This window comes from Zingiber officinale, chromosome 1B, assembly GCF_018446385.1.
Source record: "Zingiber officinale cultivar Zhangliang chromosome 1B, Zo_v1.1, whole genome shotgun sequence".
NCBI classification, from domain to species: domain Eukaryota; kingdom Viridiplantae; phylum Streptophyta; class Magnoliopsida; order Zingiberales; family Zingiberaceae; genus Zingiber; species Zingiber officinale.
In genome coordinates this window covers 84003707-84024467 of record NC_055986.1, presented here as the reverse complement: position 1 = coordinate 84024467, position 20761 = coordinate 84003707, and the positions used below count along the sequence as shown (strand labels likewise).

The window sequence follows — 20761 nt, the reverse complement described above, 5'->3', positions numbered from 1 at the left end:
TTATATATTAAATCTAATATATTTATTTAATTGATAGGTTAATTCGCCTTGTTTTAACTCTTCCCATTTCTACAGCAACAACAGAACGAGTATTTTCAGCTATGAAACTTGTTAAAACAGCACTTCGTAACAAAATGGAAAAAGAGTTTTTAACCGATTCTACGGTCATCTACATTGAACGGGAGTTGGTTGAAAAAATTGATAATGATATAATAATTAATGAATTTGATTCTATGAAAAATCAAAGAGCACAATTTCAATAGTATTTTTTTACATATGGTTTAATTTTGAATGTATTGAATATTAGATACTATTGTTCTATAGTTTTGAAAAATTAATAATTAATTTTTTATTTATATTTTTGAATTAATTAATTTATTATATCTCGACGATTAGCCCAGGTAAATTTAGATTCTGACTATGTCCCTAGACATGATATACCAATAAGGTCAAATGAGTCAATATATTGCTAGTTTCCGTGTCCATTGAAAGCAACTTGGATTAGATTAATTAACTCTTGGGTGTATTTTTATTTTATATTACTGTTACTCACATTTTCAATATATATATTCACCAATAGCAAAGCTAACTCAATAATTAAAGTTGAATCTTTGATTATTAATAGGATAAACCTAGACGCTTTTAAATTAATTAGCATTTCATCACAAAGGTTTGCCTCGTAGATTATATTCTTCAACCACTTAACTCTGTTTAATGACTCAATTATTGCCGTAATTTATAATTTAGTATTCAAGAATATATTGTGTGTTAATTATTAAATTCTAAACTAATCCTTGGTGGTTCGAACCGCTTCGAACAAATTTTATTTTAATATAAAAAAAGTGCACTAATATTTGAATTTGATTTGACTCAATTTATTAATAAGATTACAAATAAATTAATAAATATACAAGATGTTCTTTTAATATAATAAATAAACTTGCTTGCTAATATGCCCTACTAGTCCGCATAAATAAAGATATACAAATAATCTGATTTTTTACGCTTCAACAAGACATTTATGCATGTCCACGTGGGGTCCATTTGGCGTGCACCTGCCACTAAAATCCCGGGCCCTGTCCTGCCGCTTCCACTAGCAAATAGCAATCAATTCCCTGCCCCACCAAACCCTAAACACTGATTATAAAGAGTAGATTAATAAGATAATTAGTAGTTAATTAACTTGAATTTGATACTTCGTTGCAAAAGGATCTCACTTAAATATTGTGAATAGTTATTTTATTTCTCAATGAAATAATTACTTTATATTTAGTTAGATGATGTATTCAAATTTAATAAAATCACCTTAATTATTATATTTTTTTAATTCGGATCAATATTTTTTGATAAATAAAAAATTATTAATTATAGAACATCAGTTCAACTCATTGCAAAATTTAATTCATATTTTTCTAGAATAAAGTGATGGAGAATTGTATATTTAATTTTTTTTACTCTATAAGTAAACTAATTTAAAAATATATAGTCATAAAATAATTTTATAAAAAAACATTAATATGGATATTAACAAAAATATTAATTTAAAGTAGACAATTTTTATTTTCTAAAATAAATTTATAAAAGCATAGAAATTAATTTCTCCTAAATAAGAGATAAATGGTAATCTAAACTCTTAATTTGTAAATAAAGTTGACTCACTTTGACTTGTTCATTTATGTTATTTAGTCCATTTAATTCATTTGATAAAAAATGTTTATTATAATCTCCATTCGATCAAGTTGAAGACATTTTAATCAAGTTTTAAAAAAAAATATTTGATATAGTAGTATTTCACGAGTAGTAATTTTGATCAATTAGGAGCAAATTTTCTTTACATTGTAGATTTTGGGCAAAGCTCCTATAACAAAGATATTTTTTGAATAAAAAATAAGATGGATACTACTTTGATATTTTTAAAAATTAGGGCACCCTTTTGATTTATGCAATGATAATTCATAAATTCTACAAATCAAAATCAAATGCACCATTAATACTTAAAAGTGTCTTGACATTTTCACTTAGATATGTATTTTAGGAGTGTTATGAAGGACATGAGCTGCTTTTAGAATCATTCTTCATAAATAAACTCCCTAAAGATGTACTTAAAACAATGTGTGCTACCAAAGAAGAGGTGTATATCCAACTAAAGTTCATAAGTTGACTTGATGCTATCTATCTCATTTTCCATTTTTCTTCCACTTAATTAGAACAATATTTGTTCTAGTTAAGCGAGGATTTTCCTATGCTCTCTAACTCTTCTGATCCATGAGATTTGTTTGGCAACTGATTCTTCAGTATATAAAATACAAAGCCAACCAATCAGATTGATCTTATTCAAAAGGGAAAAACCTCAAAAGAAATTAAAAAACAATGGAAGATGCAGAAGAATGTTTTAAAGTGCTTTGTTAGAGGCACCTAATGCAATCTGACAGCATAACCTGAAAGAGAGATGATTCCAATGGCTTCTTTTTCCTGACTAATTCCAACCAACCAGAGTTTGTTTGATGGAAGTTTTACCTCATCTTTTTTGCCCTTTTTCTTTTGTCGCTTTTCATATTCTTTTATTAATTTTATCATCACTTCTGAAAGAAAGCATAAGTTGCAGGCGCATGCATGCATGCATGCATGTATGCTGTGGACCAAAGATTGCTTCCAAATCTACTCTTCTAGCTGTGGATTGACCTTGTGCTATTCAAATCTTGAGTTTGAGATGTGCCTCTAGCTTTCTCTTACAATTCCAAAATTTTCATCTAATCAGATTGTAACTTTTTGAACCTTAGTAAAATATAACAAGAAACACAGAGACTTGTGTGACAAAGGAAGAGTAGTAGTTGGGGTCACTCTTTGCTTCCTCTTTATGATTTGGAATTTGGAGCAAGCACATCAAATTAGTTTGGCATCAAAGTCCAAAGTTGAAAACTTATGTTAGATAGTGTCGCTAGTGCCTTTCAGTATCTTCCATTGGGGGTCTTTCACTTATTTAATTTATAGATGAATAAGTGAAAGAATTCATTCCTTTTCTTTTCATTATGTCAGATTAGGATAAGCTCTAACCCAATGACACATTCAACTCGCTCTACCCACCCCACTGGACCTATCCGTTTGGCTCGTCCTACCTAGCTCAATTGGGTCGTTCAATTCGACACACTAAGTTCATCCAACCTAATTCACTCATCCAACTCGATCTATCTATTGAGCCACTTGATCCTCCAGTTGAACCAACTTACTCAACTTGTTGATTGGATCAACCCATCTAGCTAACACGGATCGAATGGATTGTCCAACATGCTCAATTGGATCGGCTCGCCCAAGCTATCTAGCCGCTCAATCAGATTGACCAATCTAACTCAATTTACTTTCCTAATTGTTCTAGCCAACCAATCCATCTATTCCATCTGACATTCTCGACTCATCTAATCCACTATAGTGTTTAACTAGATTTGCCAATCCGACCCCAATCGACTCACTCAATTCAATTGGTTTCCCAAAGTATAGTGCTAAAAAATTCAATGTTTTTTTTGTAATCCAGGTATCTAAGCCTTTGGTCTAATTAATCCCGGAGGTAGACGATCCAACCCCACAGAGTGGCCATTAGGTCAATACAAGAAGCACAGGTGAATCTTGACATGACATCCCAGCATCATCAGTGGTTCAAACTCCACAAATGTTCAGAAATACTGAGCATGAGATTTAAATCCTCATTGCATGAGAATCATGGTTGCCTCTTACCATTCAAACAAACAACTTAAAAATGTTGATATTTGAGAAAGAGGTTTGATGCTTGAGAACAACTTTTACGAGGATAGCTAGGATATTTAACTCACCAATAGGTATAAAATTATAAACAAGTCAAACATTATACTATCTAATCTTGTTTGATAAGCTAACAGAGTTAAGTCAAGTCCAGCCAAATTTAAAATGAACTAAATTATTAAAATGATTATTTAAACTTGACTTGATTTCTTTTTTATAAGGTTAAACTTGTTTCATTTAAACTTGTTTGGTTGGCTATGAACTTATATTACAAACTTGTTTGTTTTTTTAGTATTTCTTTATGTATTTACAAGTTCAATAAGAGACTTATTGATAAATATAATTCACACACTGTCCATGAAAAGTTCATAATCTTTGTTCATTTTTTTATACAAGGTATCCAGTTTACATCAACCATCAACTAATACTGGGGTATACGGCTCGACCTCACTTTCCAACCATCAAGTAAATCCAAGAAGCATGGATTTTGAACCCTGGTTGCTTGGGAAAAATACTCTGCCACTCACCACCACATTATGCCCTAAAGGCTTAACAATCTTTCTTCATTGGAGCAAAGGTGAAATCGTCACCTTAGCGGCTTCTCTAGGATGACCCTACACTCTCTAGAATGAGTAAATCACGGGGGCATTAGCCTTAGCATAATAACTTTTTGCATGGGGAGATCAAACATCTAGCGAGATATTTTATACCTATTAGAAATTGACCTCAAGACCTATTAGAGAAATTACTCATGCAAATATCAACTACGTTAACCTGTGGAGGCTTCATAATCTTTATTTATTGGAGTAAAATATTAAGAAGTTAAATACATATGTATTCAAATTTATTTATCTAGTTTAGTTTAATGAGTTATTAAAATTTATTTATTTAATTGATATTATATATTGAATAAATCTAAATAAATTCATCAAATTTATTCATGAGATTTAATTCATTTAAAACCTTAAATGGGTATATTTTGTGAAAGTCATGGGTAGTAGTGTTCGGAGAAGACCGTATTGATTATGCGCCGATTTGGACGGAGCTAAAATGGTGGATATAGGATATCTCCTCTAAATAGTAAAAAAGTAGATTTCTTTTATTTCAAACCCTCCTATTTCTCATCCATCCGCTCAACCCTCCACCAAATAAATAGGCCAAAAGCTTGCACTTGCGGTATTTCTTGAGTTGATGATGATTAACAATCCAAAGCAGCATAATATCAAAAGGTAGATTCGAACTTGCCACTACCTGAACATTCCAAAGCAGCATAATATAAAAGGTTGATTTTTTTTAAAGTTATCACCAAATATTCAACCACCAATTAATTTTAGGGATAATCAATTTAATTTTATAGAAGATTTTTATCCTATGGATAGCCTAATAACCCAACATTCTAAGTTTATTATTGCTCCGAGGAAAAATAGCTTATAGTACGCCATAATTAAGAATGCACTTGGGAGATTAAATGGACACCTGCTGCTATATCATAACCAAGGGCATTATAAAATATATATATATTTTTGATAATTCAAACATCCAACTCTTCGAATCAATTGAAAATGACCGATTTGATCCTATGAAAATTTTTTACCGACTACTAAAATAAATAAAAAAAAATACTAATAAAGATATATCTAAATGATCAATATTCTTAGATTCATTTCTATTAGAGAAAAAATTTCCTATAATATATGGTAACTAAAATTTAAATCTTAAATCTCTTAATTATTATCTAACGACTCCCTATTTATCCCGGATATATAAAAAGTAGATTAGAATTTGTGTGAGAAAGCGCGCGCTTAGGAATTAATTTAAGGTCGATTCATTTTCTTGCGTGGGCCCTCCGAATAATGAAACAGTAAAAATATTCTTGACAAAGAATTCCGACAGCTTTGCTAAAGCTACAATTATTGGCACTTTAAGCTAATGAAAGAAGAGGAAAAAAAAAAGGTTCACTGGAATAATCAACCCCACCAAGAAAAACAAGTATTAACAACTTGTGCAGCTGCCTACAGAGTGGAGATCTCAATACAGAAATTAAGCAAAATAATATTAAGATATAACAAGGATCATTAATAGAGTGAACATTACGCATAATACAAAAGATTAGCACCTGGTTTGAAGTTAGCCACTTTGATGCAGTCTTGAAGTACAAGATTTCTTTACAGTAACAGATTTTGATAATCATGTAAAAGAAACATTCAGGAATGTTCAGTAGTTAATAGGATTAGATAACATTAGAAAATCTATGTATAAGCTCACAAGATCTATTCGCTGATTTACATACAGAAATATAAAAGAGCTTTGTTAAACCATATGTTTACCTGCGTCATTGGTAAGCAAGGTTGTTCACGACCCTTTAGATCATTGGATTTCTAAGAAATAGTAAATTAGTAAGTCTTCAGATTGAGACACTTAATATATGCAGCTTAGCGCCGCATATCCACCCTAAGCTAAATGCAAGCCAATTAACGAGCATCAAACGAAAGCTATTTGGCACAGACCAAACCTCACTCTTATTAGTTCAACTTGTAGTAGTTTGGATTTTAGTATAGATCATCATAATCAAATTTAAAGGCATCCATGACAACGATACAGTATTAGTTGGATCATTAATGTGACTTTGATTAGAGCATCATCAATTCATAGAAGATATGGCTACACTATATGTGCAAGAGACAGAATTAGTTGAGGTCAACAAAAAGAATCCAAAACTACAGTGTGCAAGATTTCAACTGCTCTAGTAAGACTTAAACATATGCACGTAAGATTATTTCAGCAGCTTTCAAGGGGGAAAGGTATAATAATCACCATGTTTCTAAACAAAGCAGGATTTCTGATATTAATTAGTGAAGTAAGAAGCAATTTTAGTTGAAACTTTTATTCATAAAAAGTTTCAGTTGGGCAAATGAGAAACATAAAAAAGCAAGTTGCTGTTTAGGTAGGCAAATCAGAACCTTTTCCTCCATGGCTTATGCATATCTTCTGGCCAAACCTTACCTAGGTGAAATAAAGTTAACCTAATTCTGTAAGCATTCTATCACAAGGTACTTGAGGACAATACTGATGACTTGATGAAGCAAGGTGAGTCTACAACTCTGATGAAAGCCTATTTCTATACACTCTACTTGAACAGTGCAAATTGGTAGTAGAACTTGGTGAGTTCATGGCAGTGCCAATTAATTCAGGAATTATTAAGCTTCTTTAGAGAACAGAAAAAAAAAGGATGAGCCATGAGGATGTGAACCTCGCCTGCAGCAATTATTGCTTTATGTGGCGCATCCAAAACCTGTGAACTAAATCAAACTGGATTTGTAGTGCATTGATCATCGAATCTAATTTTGAAGATCTCCAAGATTTTCTTCTCAAGCTAAATAAAGCCTTTAATGATATCAAACAAGCAAATCCAATAGGAGAAAAGTCATATCATCAGTATGCTTGAAACAAGCATCCTCGAAATCACACTTTCTTGTGGAGGACTTTTAGATGCAAAGTGCAAGAAATAAAATCGGATAGAGATTTGTTCTAGTATAGGGATAGTGTACCCACATCAAAATAACTACCTTTTTCCTTTCACATATATGCCCATGGAGTTTCGAAATTTAATAAGAATTTTCTCCCATTAGTTAAATGGGTGGCCTTTGTTTACTTGACAGTCATTTTCTCCTATTTCAACTTTAAGTGTTGGTTGACTTTAGCAATTTGGACATGCCTTAATTTTTAGGAAGAAATGTTCAGGAAAAATATACACCTCATATGGTTTCTAATATGCTTTTCACCTAATCTTTGATTAAGACATGTAACACACAAAAGTCAGTGTTATGTCAAAATAAAAGGGGTAGTGAACAAGCAAGAGTTAGACATCAATCCGAGAATCTTTAGGCACACGAAAAACAAAAAAAAAAAAACAGGAGATATATAGTACACTTCAGCAAGATTACTAGCAGAGGTTTAAGGTGTGAAACCATCAGAGAAAGTAAATGACCATCTCAAGTTCTGGAGAAGGTAATTAGGGGATGCTTAATTGTTATAGCGTTCTTTGATATAGTATGCACCAAAATATCCATATCACAGTCAGGGTAACAATTAACAGACCAATGAGTCTTTTATTCCCATATTACACAATCAATTGAGTCAAATTTATTTTTACAGAGAAACCAATTTACACATATCCATGTTTTACAGATAGATGAGCAAGATCTGAAAATGCTCACTCTTGAACAGCTCAACAAAATGAATACTGTATTCAAAATATGTTAGTGTGATGTTCATAAATTGGCAAATGCATGGGAACGTATACACAATGTACACTAGTCAGGTTGTTTCATGAAACTAACCTTCCAAATCTGTGCTTCTTTGGTTGTTCTGTTGTGGTGCCAGAACTATGAAAAAAATGTCTCATTCAAGTATTACAGTCAGCCTTGCTGCTCAAGCAAGAATCGTTACAGTAGGTTCCACAGTCTTGCAGTAGAGTTTCCCATATCAAAAAAAAAACCTACAGGTAAAACAAGAAGAATAATATTACTATAATCAGTATCCAACCTCATCATCTTAGATATGAATAAAGCAAGATAGATGTAAATACAACGAAACAATCTGAAAAAATCTCTTAATGTGGTTTGTTTTGAGTTTCTGCATCATTCAAATGCCTGGTGTTGTTTTACATTTCTTAGGAATAAAAGTGAAAATTACACATTATAACATACTCAGAAAAATTCTTAAGAAACTGGAAACGAACAGAGTAGCGTTTTAGCAGCAAGCTCTCTAAGTTTTAACAGGAAACATAAAAGCACCAAGATTTCCTATTTTAAATTCCTGTTTACTGAACCATTACAAAAAAGACAATTTTTTACAAGGCCAAATGAGTTGGCTCTTAATCAAAGAAAATACACTCTCTATTTTTGTAACTGTTATAACCATGGTTTGGAAATGACTACTCATTTCTTTTATTCTAAAAACTAATCTTTTAGTTATCTCACAGTATTGTTGATCTGCAGGCTCCATAAGAATATTTGCTGACAGCAATACAGATAGAGTTGAACAATCATCAATAACCTCAACAGCTAGACATGAACAATACTTAATGTGGTGATTTGTAGCTTTCCTAGCAAGGTTATAGTGTTCTCATCTTTGCTATATTAGCTTTTTCATTTGTTTTTTGTTAGTACCCCATCCACTAAGGCACAAAGCATAACTTACGATACAAAAATCTTATAAATTTTGTATCCTTGATATAGTGACTCATAATCTACTTGTAGCTTTCTCATTTAATCAAAAGCCTTAACAACCATTTCATTTTATCAATCTTCCGTCCTTGAGGATGAGTGCAATTGGCTATATTAGTTGTCTTTCCTTGTTTGAGAATACACTATGTTGTCAGCTTGTCAGACAACAGATGAACTCCTTGCTCTGAATGCACATGCTAATTACACAACTAGCATACCACCAGAAAATGAGAAATAAACAAAAAGAAGACACTTGTTATGACAACATCATGGAAAAGAAACAGGACTGGTCCTGATGATAAGTGAATAGATTCAACATGTTATATGACATGTCTCTCACTAGAATGCAATGAACACTAGAGTAGTTTTATACAAACACTTTAATAATGCACAAATAAATCAGATTGGATTCATGCACTAACCTTCAAGATAACTTAAGGGGATAACCTGCAATTGGGCCCATGTGAATTGTCAACTAGATTGCATGTGCTGAACATTCTACTGCATGTAAATTTGTTTCATGTAACGTAGAGCTGACCGCAGCATTGCTCTAGCTTTTCTATCAGGGATGCACCCAGAAGAAATCATTTCTTCATAGACAGATGGAACCTGCCAATGTAATGGATGGAAAAGCAGTTTAAACAATTAAGGAACAAGTATCTCTGTGGATTTCCAGAAACGGGAGTTTCAAAAAATAATTTTGAAATAGGAACTGCGGATCATATAAAAAGAAAAGGATAATTGATCAATTAATATCATATCTTAATGGATCATAATTTTGGGCATCTTGAATAGCTAGATTCAGAAGCTGAAAGATGTTAGTAAAATTATCAATACAGAAATGCCATAGATATGATTTAGCCCTCAGCAGATAATTTACCTCAAAACACTTTAGTTTAGCGTACAACAACTGCACTTGTATATGGTGTTGTTGTTAGGAATTTATGTCTCCTCTCCTTGTGATTTGTGTTAATGTTTCAATGTTTGCGTTTAAGTTAAAACAATTTTGGACTAATGCCTCCTCTCCTTGTGATTGGTCTTAATGTTTCAATGTTTCTTGCTCTTGTTTTTCTTCTTTGATGATTGCAACACCATGTTGTTGCACTGTTGTGATGAATTCTCCCTTGAGCCATTCATCATCAGAAACAAGCTCACGGGCAGATTTTTCTCCACTTGGTGTCTTAACAGTTGCATGACTTACATCAAGATACTAAGTAGGAGAATGATTTCCCCAAATGATAGCATTCTTAATATCACTAACTTGAACATTTAATCGTTCAGAAATCTGTCCTAGTGCCCTGTTATGATCTAGTCTTGTCAGGCAAATGATATTCTTTGCTGGAATAGATGGAGCAAACTCTTTCAATATAAGAGCATTAGTGTTTGCAGGATTGGCAACAACAAGCACCTTGCAATTGGGAGCAGCATGTGATTCTAATGCTGAAGCTTGAGACTTATAGATGGAAACATTTTTTGACATAACATCCTTTCTCTCCATTCCTTCTTTCTGTGGGAAACCACCAACCATAACAGCTATGTTGACTCCGGTGTTGGTTTTTTATGTTTTTGGTTTCTTTGCCTGGCCGGTCACCCTCAGGGCTAGTCAATGAGCCTAACTAGGTTTATCATTTTTTTTTTAATATTGACTCTGGTACCGGCCTCCACAAATATCAGTTGTGGCAGCGACACCCTTAAGAAGAGGAAATGTGGCATCAACTAGCTCCATCTTTATTCCATTAAGAGCTTCTGCAGCAGGAGGAATGTCAAGCATGTGCAAGATAAAAAACTGGTCTGAGCCAAGCATCACTCCCCTAGCAATCATAGGCATGATTGCATATCCAATTTGGCCAAGTATCGTACACGTCGATTGAAACAGATTAGTCCGCAGCCAATCATCATTCATTACTGATTTCGGCATCAAACAGGAGTGTCAAACTACCAAGGTTGTGCTTCGTTTACGGCCTCCTCGTCATACATTGGATCTCCCGTGAACTTTGTTTCTTCTTCTTCACAATCATTGTCAACAAACGATGTTTCCTTTCCGGCCGTATTTTCCGCTCCCAAGAATGCCTTATACCTTCGGCATGTTCTTCTTTGTAGACCTTTGAGTTGTATTTTAAAGGCTCATCCTCGAATTCAAGCCCCTCTTCGATCAAGTGCCAAAACTTGTCCTCCTTAAGGTACCAAGGTCTCTCTCTTATGACAGTCCTCCTCGTCACTCTCTCAGCATCATTGACTTCATCCTCCTCCTCATCGAATGAGCGGATGAATATATCTGGTTGTAGGTTGCCATGAAACTTAGGGATTTCAGTTCTCATACTTGTCTCCTAACGCCTGCCATCCTCCTCTACTATTGCTCTTCTTCTCCTACGGATAACTTCTTCATAAGCATCCTCCTCCTCTCCATTACTCGTTTTGATATCCGAGTTTGCCTGGTGATGGCGTTGGACTAGATTTCTTCTATTTTGGTTTTCAAACATGCCTCCTTTTAGTAAGTTGTTCCACAACCCTTTCCATCCGATCCATCCGTTCATCAATCATCTCTCGAACTCGTTGCTCCATATCACGTTCATACACATTGTTGACATTGTCAACACATTGTTGTCTTCTCGGTGGCATGATTCCACAAGATCACCTCACTCTGATACCAACTAATGCAGCAGATGGTTATCAGTTCTATTGATTCACGCACGAATACTAGAAACGATCTTCTAAACCTTGTTGATTTCGCATAATACAGGAGATATGCAATCAAACTCGACGTTTAAGAAGAAACGGCGCGATCGCAAATTCTTACTGATCAAAAACTAAAAAACTTAAAACAACTAAACATGTGTTTAAATAGACTCAATACCCTAACATTGCAAAAGCGAAAATATCCTCAAAAGCCTAACTCGACCAAATAATAAAAAGGCTAAAATTATTCTTCTATTCTCGCATCACAAAGGAATGTGTTTAGCAATGCACAACTTCTACCTCAAGGTAGACATCAAGCTTAAAGCTCATCCGTAGACCAATACAATATAATTGTATCATTTTAAATTTGTTTTTGGGTAGTTTCTTGAAAAGATAAATAATAATGTCTAGCTAAGTAGTTACCTACAAAGCTATTCTATTCAGCAATACCGAAAGCAATCTTCTAAACCCTATTAATTCTGAAGAATAGAAAGACAATCAAACTCCACATTTGGGAAGAAACGACACGGCCGCAAATTCTTATTGATCAAAAACTAAAAGAATCTAAAACAACTAAACATGTGTTTAAATAGACTCAAGACCATAACATTGCAAAGACAAAAATACCCTCAAAACCTTAACTCGAACAAATAATAAAAAGATTAAAATTGTTCTTTTGTTCCTGCATCACAAAGGAATGTGTTTAGCAATGCATATCTTCTACCTCAAGGAAGACATCAAGCTTAAAGCTCATTCGTAGACCAATACAATATAATTGTATCATTTTAAATTTGTTTTTAGGTAATTTCTTAAAAGATAAATAATAATGTCTAGCTAAGTAGTTACCTACATAGCTATTCTATTCGACACTTAAGAATGTGTTTAGGTCAAGTTCCATCAGTTTCAGACTTGAACAATGCAATGCTAAGTGGAAAGGCAACCTAGAAGCGTTTAGGTAGCATTAGCATTTTGGCTTCTAGGATGACCTACAACTTGTTAGGGGAAACCTAGACAAGTTGTCGATGGTGCCAAACCTTCTGGTTGAATGTAGGGTGAGCTAGCTAGTTGGTAGGTTGACTTAGATGACAGATTATGAAAGCTAGATCTTCTGTTTCAAGGTAAGTCAACTCGGGCCTTTTGTAGATTGACTAGGTAGGAAAATCCTAGAAGCTAGACCTTCTATGTGTAGATAGGTCGATCTAGACCTTCTTTGGGACTTGAACAATGCAATTTTGAGGAAAGGTGGCCTAGAAGGAATTAGGTAGCTTTACCATTGTGTCTAAAGGTTCTAGGGCATTCTATAGGCTATAGGAGTAATGTAGACAAGACATCGACAATGCTAAACCTTCAGGTTGAAGGTAGAGCAACATAGGCAATTATGTCGCCTTAGATGGCAAATTTAAGAAGCTAGATGTTCTTGTAAGGTAGGTCGACCTAGGTCTTTCCTAGGTTGATCTAGGTAGGCAAATCTAGAAGCCATAACTTTTATTTGAAGATAGGATGACCCACACTTTTTCTAGGTTGATGTAGGCTCTTGTTAGGTCGACCTAGGTAGGCAAATCCTGGGAAACTAACTTTCTGTTTAAAAGTATGTTGACCTAGCCTTATAGTAGGTAAACTTAAGTTAGGCTAAGGCGACCTAGATGTTTTTAGGGAAACCTTAACTGAAATGTTGAATTTGAATAGCAATAAAAGCTTAAATGAGGTCAACCTAGTATTTGTTTGGGTAGACCTAACTCTAGTTTCCAGGATACTTTTAGTGACCATTTCAATATGAAATGTTTTTTTTGTTGTCATTTAACACTATAACACTCAAAAAAGACACTCTCTAAGCTCTCATATTCCTACATGGGTGTCATCTACAACCAAAGGGCTTGGGACTACGATTCAAGGCTTAAACCTTTGATCAAAAGCTCTCTTTAATAACACTTCCCTCACCTAGTGCTTGAGTTTTATCTCTAGGGTGAGAATAGAAGTGTTTTACTCTCTTGCTTTTATTTTTATATCATTGGAGATTAAAATTGTTTCCAGAGGGAATCTAGAAAAATCTTGGACATCATTACTTGAGGTACCTAATGATGAAGGTATGCTTGGATAGTTTCTAAAGGGTATCTAGACTCAATGGCTTGAGAGTTTCTAGAAAGTATCTAGAATCATTGTTTAAATCATTGCTAGCGGGTATCTAGTGAAGAAGCCTTGCTCAGATAATTCTAGAGGATATCTAGAGATGAGGACTTGTTGAGCAGGTAGCCCGATTTGTAGAAGTTTGCTCTAGTGCCACATTAAAGGAGATTTTGCTGGATTTTGCATCCGGGAGTATCGCATTGTATGCAACTAGCAATAGAGTAGGAACAGTTGTTCTAAACCACTTTCTAGTATTGTTTCTGTGTGTGTTTAATTCTTTTATTTCTGTTTGCTTGATTCTCATATCATATAGGTTAAGCTTTTGTTACTAATGTCTTTGTGAGTTTGCATTTGTGCAAGAGAAATATTCTTGGTTATCACACCTCCCCTATCCGGGTCATCCACTACTCTATGGTTATTATGTAAGCATGCTAACTATTTTAGACTCAAAAAAACCAAAATCTTTCTATTTAAAACACCTAAAGTTCGTAATGCTTCCAGCAGAAACAGCATACTTCAGAGATAAGTGAGCATAGTACTGATGTTAAATTGGCTGTAGAAATAACTATACCAGCAAACAACAGTTTGATAGTGCAGGATGATTTTGATGAGACTTATCGCAATCCATGCACTTCTGGAATGAATAAAAGTAACTTCAGTGATCCTTACTGTTAAAACTAGTTTTACATTACTATTGCACAACTTCTGAACGTTTCTGGTGCATAAGACCTATGTCTAATGAAGTAACAGCTAACTTTAATACTTCGATATTAGATGACAGATGTATTTGAAATCTGCTATCCATTTTAATTTTCTCCAGTATCTAAGGGGAGTTTTAGCGCAACATTAAAGTTGTTGCTTTGTGGCCAAAAGGTCACGGGTTCAAATCCTGGAAACAACCTTTTGCAAAAAGCAGGGTAAGACTACGTACAATGGATCCTTCCCCGGGACCCTACATGACGGGAGCTTCGTGGACTGCCCCTTTTTTTTTCTTTTTTTTTTTTATCCAAGACAGATTTCGTGAGCTTCCTTCCATAACATGTGAGTGACAAGAGATAGCAGCTGTTAGCTTCATTGACTTCACTGACCAGTGGAAGCAGTCATTTCTCAATAACGAGAAGTAAATTATGAAGTTATATGACTGGATGGTATTAATTGTCCATTATACACAGACACACACAGTATAGGAGCATTTCAATTTCATTTATTGACTAAATCAATAAAGAAAATCTTACCAAATCAAACTTAACACAGATCATAGTCTTCATGAGACTTCTATATGTCACTATATAGATACACACACAGAGTATAGGAGCATTTCGTTTCATTTATTGACTAAATCAACAAAGAAAATTTTACCATATCAAACTTCTCAACACGGATCAAAGTCTTCATGAGAGTTGTATATGTCACAACATCTGGCTTCAAATCCTAAACAGAAAAAAAAGAAATGTTAAATATGCAGGTTTTAGTGCACAATAGTTGAATTCCTTGGGGATTCTGGTAGTGCATATGAGTTAAAAAGACAGATGAAAAAAATATCTGAGAACTCACACTTTCCTTCATGAATTCCAGCACAGAGAAAGCTTCATTAACCCTTCGGTCCTCACCAAATGCATTGATTAATGAGTTAAGGACTAGAACACTAGGTCTTATGCCATCTGCTCTCATGACCTTGAATGCATTCATAGCTTGTTCAGATAGACCCTGAAAAAGAAATTGAAGATATAGCAATTATTTAAATGAAAGTTAACTCAGAGGATACAGAAGCACAATTATCTCCTTGGATCACATGCTATGCATTATTGCATTTTACAGAAGCTCAGAAGTTATCCACATGTGACCCATAGTTTTGTTAAAGGTCATGGCTCCTTATCAGCATTGTCAAGAACCTGAATGTTTATTATTTTTCATTGTTTGTTTTCTTTTTTGTCAACCATTCTCACCTTAACATTGTCATATCATACAACACATTCTCGCAGATTAAAAATGAACTCCACCAATGAGGAGTAAGTGTGCATAGAGTGACTCAAATTTGAAAGTGCAAAAAAGAGGTACACTGTAAGCGGCTACATTTGTCAATTACAGTAAATAAAATTTTGCAATTTCTGAATTCTAGAACCAAAAAGAAAGGTGCAAGTTAGATACAACTTGGGCTTAAAATTTAGATACAAACATGAAACGAGAACCAAGGAAACAGAAGTTTGATACTGAACTTTGGTTTCACATGTTACACGGTATCAAGTTTCCTTTTATAGCCTAGTAAAAAATAAATCATATAGTTTCTCAAAATTACAAGCAAACTATTGGATCATTCTTGTATGAAAGAGAAGGTTTAGAAAAAGGAGACTAATGTTTTTCATACATCCAGTTATCAAAGAAACAGATTGTACAAAGAGATGGATGTTTCACATTAACAAATACCATGCTTCATACTTATCAGGCAACTCCCAGTGATCATTAGATGTATCAAGTGGATGACATGCATGATTCTTAACTATCACATAGAGGTTAAAATTGATATGAATGAACCATTTAATCTAAAATGTCAAAACAACTACAATATACAAGTTCCAGATGCTGATTGATGTATCATAAACAGAGAGGTAAGAACAAAATCATGATTAAACCATGCGAGATTGCCATGTCCATACAACAATACATGAATCCCAATTAGTGGAGTTAGTTACATGGATATTATCCTTCATTGAAATTATGTAAGGTTGTATCATTAGTAATATTCAGATCTCTTAAATCACTTTAATTATACCAAACAGGAATCTGCATAGCAATTACTCCATATATTTCTGTTGATGCATGATAAGAAACTTATCCTACTAATCATAGTCTAGAAATATGTAATGTATCCTTTACAAGAAAGGTTATCTATTTAATTACCCATACTGCAAAAAGAGCAAAGTGACTAGGAAAGCTATTGACACCGGCATACCCTCTGTGCATAGGCATTCACTAATGCATTATACATAGTACGAGATGGCTTCATTCCACCAGCTTTCATGGCCTCCAAGCACTCAATTGCCTCTTTAAACCTCCCTGACTTTCCATATGCATCTACAAGTGTAGTGTATGTCACCACATTAGGCAACAACCCTTGTTTTTTCATCACCTCAAACATTTCCTTTAACTCCTCCCACCTTCCCTGCTCGCCCAATGAATTAAGCATGATGTTGTAGGTTGTTGTGCAAGGTGAGCACCCACTCTCCTGCATCTTTTCAAAAAGAAAAATTGCCTTATCATGCCTTCCAGCTTTGCAATGTGCATCAATCAATGTGTTCCATGTAATTTCATCTGGTTTGATCCCATCTAACCTCATTTTATCAAAAGCATCCATTGCATGATGGAGGCAATTATACTTGCCAAAAGTGTCAATCATTACATTGTAGAAATGACGGTCAGGATGGATTCCATTACTTCTCATCTCCTTTAAAATGGCAAATGACTTCTGCCAGTCCCCTTTATCCCGAAGGCTCGCAAGAATCCGACTGAACACGTATGAATTGGGTTGAACATCATTTTCTTCCATCTCCTTAATCAAGATCTTAGCACTCTCCCAACGACCAGCACTCATATATGCATCGATCAGGAGGCTGTACGTGGCTTCATTTGGAGAAACCCCGCAATGTTCCATATCTTGAAAAATTAGCTCCGCATCCTTCAAAGCTCCAATCTTTACATAACCTTTCAGCAGGGCATTGTAGGCACGGGTGCTAGGCTTAAGCCCAGATGAGTAGAATTCCAAGAACACAGCTTCCGCCTCTGGAACTCGGCCATTGGCCCCAAGAGCGGAGAGGAGAGCGACAATGGCTGATGATTTCGGGGTAAGTCCCTGAGATTGGGTGGCAGCAAGCAATGAAAGAGATCGATCGGGGTCACCAGCGTGAGCAAATGCAGTCACAAAGTCCGATAGGAGACGCGCATCAGGCTCGAGAGAAGTGGATAGAAGATCGAATAGAAGGTTCTCGATGAGGGTGGGGTCCGGCGGGTCCCGAGAGCGTAGGAGAGACTGAAGGATGAGAGTGTAGTTGTGATCCAAGGAGCGAAGCCATGTTGGCGGAGGGGAGAGCAATTGAGGCAGGGTCGTCCATTAAGGGCAGAGGCGGAAATCAGAGCATTGAGCGTTAGAGGCGACGGCACGGCGGAACTGGAGAACTGGAGGGCGAGGTCAAGGCAGCGGTGGCGGCCTAGGGCGTGGATAAGGATGGAATACAGGAGGTCCGAGGAGAAGCAGAGGCGGTGTCGCTCGAGCCAAGTGACAAGCGCAGCGGCCGAGGGGAGGGTGTCGGACGAAACGGCGAGGTTCTTGAGGAGAGCGTGCCACTGGAAGGCAGGGACCGCGCGGTAAGTCTCAGCGAGTCGGAGCTCCAGGGGGTCGAGGCTGATCGGAGGGGATTCCTCATGGGCTGAGCCTCCGGATACGGGCGCAGAGGCAGAAGAGGACGAGAGAAATTCAAGAAGCGGAGAGAAGTCGTAGCGGCGGGAGTCGAGGGAGGCGAGAATTGACTCGTAAGATGCGGCGACCGAGGTTGAGGCGGAGGCAGCGTGGGAGATGGAGGCATGAGAAGCGAAGTGAAGGTGTGGACGGAGTCGGGGATATAGAAAGCGGCCGGCGGCAAGCGGCGGCGGCGGCGGCAGAGGAGGAGGAGGAGGTGCGAGGAGCATAGTGGTGGCCAACGTAAAGGTGTGATTTTTAATGTGTGGTGTGAGAGGGAGGGAGGAGGAGACGATAAAAAGTGTTGTCGGATCGGGTTCCATAAATTTGGTTTTACAATTGTCCGGTATGGTCTGAATTGGGCTACGTTATTGGGCCGAGCTCAGCCACGTGATCCGATATTATTACATGGCAATGCGCATTTATGTGCCTTAAATTCCACTTCTCCGTGTCAATATTATGTTCGTACTAGTCTTTTTGCCGTGGAATATATATATATATATATATACACGACTCGAGTTTTATACAAGTTTTAGTTCTTAAACTTGAGTTCAATTCGTAATTAAATTAAATAGCTTAAGTTCGACTCGAGCTCGACTTAAAAAAATCTCATTTAAAAATTAAACAAATTTAGTTTAAGTTCGATTAAGATAATTAGTTATCAGATATAATATAAGGCTCTTAACAAATACATTCGCGAATCTCTAAACAAATATGTTCACGAGTTCACAAATCAAATACTGTTAAACTCAAGCTCAACTCGATAATGTTTTCAAGCTCTAAATAAGACTTGAGCTCGACTCGTTAATTTAATCCAACGAACTTGAACGAACTTTTTTTCGAACTGAGACCTGAATAATTTTCGGGCGGCTTGACTCGTTTACATCCCTAATCAAAATTGTGCCCTATTTTAATTTATTTTATCAAAAGGATGCTACATCTCAGGTAAAATCTTGAATCAGGATCATGTATAACAGTTATGGTTTCGTAGTTGCTATGACAGTTGTAGATTTCATAACTACGACAATTGAGTTGTCACAAAGTTGTAGTAATTCTGATTTAATAGTTGATATTGTTGGTATGGTTAGCATTAACGGTCTAACTCAGGTTTTGATGAATGACAAAGTAAGTTAAGTTAGGTTTGTTGTGATCTAACGATCTAACTGAGTGTGCAAGAGAAGTCTAGATAGGTCGACGGACCGACTGGATATCTGACAAGAAATCCAACTAGGTCAATGGGTTGACCGGATAGCTGGTACGAAGTCCAGATAGGTCGATGGGCCAACCGGATATTTGACACGAAGTCCAGCTAGGTCAACGGGCCGACCGGATAGCTAGTACGAAGTCCAGACAGGTTAAGGGGCTGACCGGATGTCTGGCAAAAGGTAAGTAAAGGTAAGTCACTAGAAGGGAGTGACTTGGTGAGGACGCGTTCCCCGTTTGAGGGAAGTATAGGCATCGATCCAACTTAGATCCATTTTGGAAATCTAAGTTGAGATCGTGACTAGATTTTGGTCTCGAGGAGATAGAATCTAATTATTACTCTGTTTATATATATATATTTGTGCAAACTTTTGTTTTGCAGGATAGTATAATATTTATTGCCTTGGACTAATCTTTTTCTTGTAGGAAAAAACTTTTGCTGGAAAGAAAGGGGTCCGGGTGCCCGGAATGCAAAAGTTTATCTCGTCGCAACGTGAAGTGCACTGATTGGCTGGGTCGACGTCACGCTCCAGGTGCCCGGAAGGGGTCTGGGCACCCGGAGCTTCCTATATAAGGAGGCCTCCACCTAGAGTAAAGTATAACAACTTCCTTCTACGATTGCTTTGTTGCGCACTATTCCTGCGACGCTACGAAGCTCCTCCGACAACCTGCGACTATGTTTTAATTTTCTTGTTGTCAATAATTCAGTTTTATAGTTCTTGTTCTAATCTTGTAATTCTTTTTACGAACTATTAATGGATTGCCCAACGAAAGCACTCAACGAGTGCGGGCCTTAGAGTAGGAGTCGACAAAGGCTTCGAACCAAGTAAAAAACTTGGTGTATTAGCATTTTTTTTATTTTTTTATTTCCGCTGCTTACTCAATTCAATTTACAATTTTCCGACAATTGCTATTCATCCCCCCTAACGAACTTTACGATCCAACAAGTGGTATCAGAGCAGGTACCGCTCTGATTTAGTGCAACCACCAATCAGACAAAGGGGGCGAAAGTTTTTTTTCTCTTTTCTCATTTTTCGATTTTATGTTTTTCGAAATAATCCAAATTGGTATCATTCTCTCTTTGGAATTTTTTTTCGTAGCAATTCAAACTGAACTGGTGCAATACCAATTCACTCTTAAATTTTTTACTTTTTCTCCCACACTGCTAAATCCAAGACCAAGTCTTGGGATCCTCTTCTTTATTTTTTTGTGTGCAAGAATTATGGCCCAAATCGAGGGATTCAGCACCGTTCGTCCTCCCCTGTTCAATGGTGACGACTTCCCATACTAAAATAAGCGAATGGAGGTCTATCTAAAGATTGACTTT

At 35.9% G+C, this 20761-nt stretch overlaps 1 pseudogene; it reads right to left on the bottom strand.

The window, feature by feature from the left end:
* Positions 1-7836: 7836 nt before the first annotated feature.
* Positions 7837-18516, bottom strand: LOC121968867 (annotated as a pseudogene).
* Positions 18517-20761: the final 2245 nt, after the last annotated feature.